Source organism: Marmota marmota, unplaced genomic scaffold, assembly GCF_001458135.2.
Source record: "Marmota marmota marmota unplaced genomic scaffold, marMar, whole genome shotgun sequence".
NCBI lineage: Eukaryota > Metazoa > Chordata > Mammalia > Rodentia > Sciuridae > Marmota > Marmota marmota.
In genome coordinates, this window is record NW_026000185.1 from 7,721,897 (window position 1) to 7,726,317 (window position 4,421).

A 4,421-nucleotide genomic window follows, 5' to 3' on the forward strand; every position below is an offset into this window, starting at 1 on the left:
CCCCAAGACTGAATGCCATATGGTAAATTCATCTAGACATTTTTTCCCTATTCATTTTTATTTTTTTTTGTGGGGGGGGGATGAAATGGGAGTGGGGGTGGTACTGGGGATGGTATACTACAGAGCTACATCCAGATCTTTTGTTTTATTTTAAGTCAGGCTTCCCTAAGTTGCTGACGCTGGCCTTGAACTTGAAATCCTCCTGCCTCAGCCTCCAGAATCATTGGGATTACAGGTGTGCACCACCACGCCTTCCCATTTTAAAAGTGCAAAAGCAGATTAGAGAAGGCCCATGCCTAGGCCTGGAAGAACCCTGGAGTATTGCTGGAGGACTAAGGCCCTCTGAACCTCATGTGTGGTGATTTCAGTTCTGTAGAGGCCTTGGGTAGCTAGCCACCTTTACCCATGGGAAGACAGCTAGCCAACAGGCACACACTTCTAGGGGGACAGTGCCCCAAATTAGCACTGCAGTCTCACCAGCATCTCTCCAATCTCAGTGGACCCCGCACTTCTGGCCTCCCCCAACACTGCCTGTTCATGAGTCAAGGTCAGGGAGGTATTTTCATACTGGAAATCCCCACGAGCGCCCATGTGACACTCCCCTGAATCACTGGCTTCTGCTTCTCCAGGGCAGTCAAACTTGATGAAGACCCCATCTTCTCTGATTAGTTCTTAGATGGGGGCCAGCCTAGCCAGCCCGGCTCTGAACTCTGTGCTCAAGCAATCCCCTGCTTCAGGCACCCAAGCGCTGGGACCACAGGTGTGCACCCCTGCTTCTTGCTAAGAGCCCTCCTTCTCATACACCTCATCCTGCCATTTCGCTTCTCATCTAACATCTTTCTTTTGGAAAGACTGGCAATCTGCTTGGTCACTGTTTTTGGAGGAACAGAATGCTAGGTCCCAGCATAGCCATCTTGCACAAGACCTTAGGAGCTGGCAGAAGTTGAGCCTCTCACAGTTTGATTTCAAAACTCTTGATCATCCTCAGCCAAAGACAACAGGTAGCTTCCTTCACCCAGTGCAGAGCCAGGGCAGAAGACCCACAGGGTGTTATTTCCACACATTCCCCCACTTTCAGGTTCTTACCACACCCTGAAGAACAAAGATGTCAAGTAGTCACAGCAGTGTTTGGTCAAGTCCCCAGACTTGGAGCTCCTTGCATTCTGCAGAGGCGGGTGTCACTGAGAGTGAATATGTTCAGGATGCTTGTTGGGGTGGGGGCTCCAGCTGGGCAAGACACTGGAGCAAGGGTTTGGAGTTGGGGCAAGTGAGCAGGGTCACAGGCAGTGTCAGACAGCATGGTAAGAGCCCAGGGACTGGAGGGGAATTTGGGGCAGGCAGATCTGGGAAGCCAGTCTGGTTTAGGAGCCAGGCAGTCTGAACATGTATCCAACAGGACTCACCATTCCTACTGGAGGCAGAAATAAAGTCACCTATACACTCTCAGGCATAAACCACATCCCCCTCTAATGCCACCAGACTCTTCCTTTAACCCAAATCTATTCCATTCCTGGGTAAGGAAAACAAAATGACCCCAAGTGGTTGCAGGAAGTGAGTTCCAACAAAGAGCCATGGGCTGGTTTCTTTTCTCCCACAGCCACTCAGCCCAGCCCATTTGTTTTCTGACACACACATATGTCCCTAAGATGACACATGGGGGGAGTGGCTAGCTCAGTGGCAGAGCATTCATCCTGCAAATTTCTGGGTCCAGTCCCCAGAAGGGACTATCTTTGGAAAACAGCTCCACCCTCCACAGAGATGGTCCACCCTCCCTGGTACTACCCTGAACCCTAGGAACTAGTCTTATCATGACCTGCCATGTCCATGCCACTATTCTGCTTAACTCTTCTGCCTACCCACCACCTTCCCTCAAACCCTACTCACCTAGAAGACCTAAGCCCGTGACCTCCACTGAATGGCAACTCATTGCAGTCCTGCAGTCAGGTGGCAGATCCCTGCTCCCAAGGGGCATGGGGAGCCAGGCACCACGGCACACACCTGTAATTCCAGCAGCTCGGGGATGGAGGAGCTGAGGCAGAAGGATCCCAAGTTCAAGGACAGCCTCAGCAACTTAACAAAGACCTAAGCAACTTAGTGATACCCTGTCTTAAATTAATAAATACAAAGGGCTAGGGACATGACTCTGTGGTTAAATGCCCCTGGGCTCAATCCATCCCAGGAACGAAAATGAAAAAGAAAGAAAATTGTTTTTGTAACTTCACAAAAAGCACTGCAGAGCAATCAGGGAGCAGTGTATGCCTGTCATTCCAGCTACTGGGGCAGCTGAGGCAGGAGAATTACAAGTTTGAGGCCAGCCTCAACGACTTAGTGATACCCTGTTGTTAGGCTGTTAACATAACTATGTGTTAATTAAGAAAGTTAAGTCAAGCTAACTCTATTCTGGCCAGACACCTCACCCTGCTCCCCATCCTATTCCCCCTTCCTGCAAGAGTCCACTCACCCAGAGGCTGACACCTCCACCCACCTGCACCCTGACCATAGTGCTCCCAGACAGGGGCCTGCCAATTCCAGGAGCTGGTGGTAATGTGCCTTTTCCTCATGCCCCTCCCCCCTTGTGGTTCTAGAGGTTTTGAAGCTTGCTCTCCACCTGCAATAGCAAGGGCTAAGCCCACCCCCAATGTACAACCCAGGCTCTGCGGAGGTCTGCTGCTTTCTCTCTGCGCAGAGACAGCCTTATCTGTTTTTTGGACAATAACAATAAACTTGCTTCTGCTTGGCTTCAGTGTGTCTGGGTGATTTTCAGTGTGTCCTGTGCCACTTTCCTTACACCTGTCTCGAAAAATATAAGTGTGTTCAACCTAAGAAACAAAACAGTAATCATGGGGAAAATTCAAAACCCTGTTGGACTTCCTTCCTCTTATTCTGGGTTTAGTTTCTATTTAGAATTATTTTGGGGAAGGAGATGTTCTATTATCTTCTCAGCCTTGGAGACTCAAAAGAACTTTTAAAACCTAAAAAAAAGTTGTAAGACTAATACTTTGCACACCATATACAAGTACCCTAGAGTGATCTTTTTTTGTCACCACTTAAAGTCTGTATTTCACATGGATTCCTGGACTGGGGGTTCACTGTCACCAGCCTGTTCCAGTGCAGACCCTGTCTTACCTGTGATGGGTCAGACCTTCACCATGAAGCTCTAGTTGCTTCCCAACACGACCCTGGGCTTCCTTCAGCATGTTTACATTTCCACGTGGACATCATGGAGATGATACCTTTTCTGCATCTTTCCCAATGCTCTCTAGGATTGATTTATTGGTCACTTTTTCCCTCCTAGTACTAGGTGTTGAACCCAGGAGTCTTCAGCTCTTTTTATTTTGTATTTTGAGACAGGGGCTCACTAAGTTGCCAAGGCTCATCTCAAACTTGTGATCCTCCTGCCTGAGCCTTTGGAATCATGATTTTCATCTTCTGGATCTGGCAGATTTGGTGCCAAACATGATCAATCTACAATCTGATTATTGCATTTTTTTTAGTAAAACCAACAAAGAACAAATGAAGTAAATAAGCATTTCCCCCCCCCCCCTCACATTGCTGGGGACTGAATCATGAGGTCACACATACTAGGCAAGCACTCTTCTTCAGCTGCATCCCCTACCCCATTAATAGTCTTGACATCCACATGAGCTTCAACAATGGTCTGCCATTTTTGGAATGGACGGTGAGCACAGCTCTTGAGTAAAGTCAGGCAGGCAGTTTTTTTTTTTTTTCTTCTTCAAATCTTTATTTTGTTCGTTTATTTTTATGCGGTGCTGAGAATCGAACCCAGTGCCTCACATGTTCCAGGTAAGTGCTCTGCCACTGAGCCACCACAACCCCAGCCCCAAGCAGGCAGGTTTTGACCTTAACTTTTTTTGAATTTTGTAAATGCAGCTCCATCTTGGGCAAGTCTCACTTCAAAAACATGGCCCTTCGGGATGGTAAGTTTGGGCTCCTTGAGTCCTTGTGAGTAGTGGTTTTCCAAGCATCCTCCCTTCGGGCTCCCGCGGCAGCGCTGGCGAGGGCACCCAGGCCCGCACTCGCCAGGCAAGCGCCCTACCACTGCGCGGCGGCCCTGGCCGCGCCAACTCTCGGTGAGCACCGCTCTCCCGAGAGCGCAGCCACGGTTAGTCTCGGTTTAGTCGCCCCGTTTTGCACTGCCTCTGTCCTGGCTAAGTGCCAAAGGCCACCTGCGAGGACTTGACCGTGCCTCGCTTCTTGTCCTGCGGGGAGCTGCACACACACTGTGGCCACCAGGGGGCGCGGCCAGTCGCAGCTCCCGAGAGCTAGGGTGGGACGGTCACACTGGGAAACGGCCCCTTCGGTGACACTGCCATCTAGCAGGTGACACCGACTATTCGCCAACTGTCCGCAGCGCCAGGCCCCGGGCCGCCGTTAGCCGCCAGCCTCCGCGGGGTCTCGCG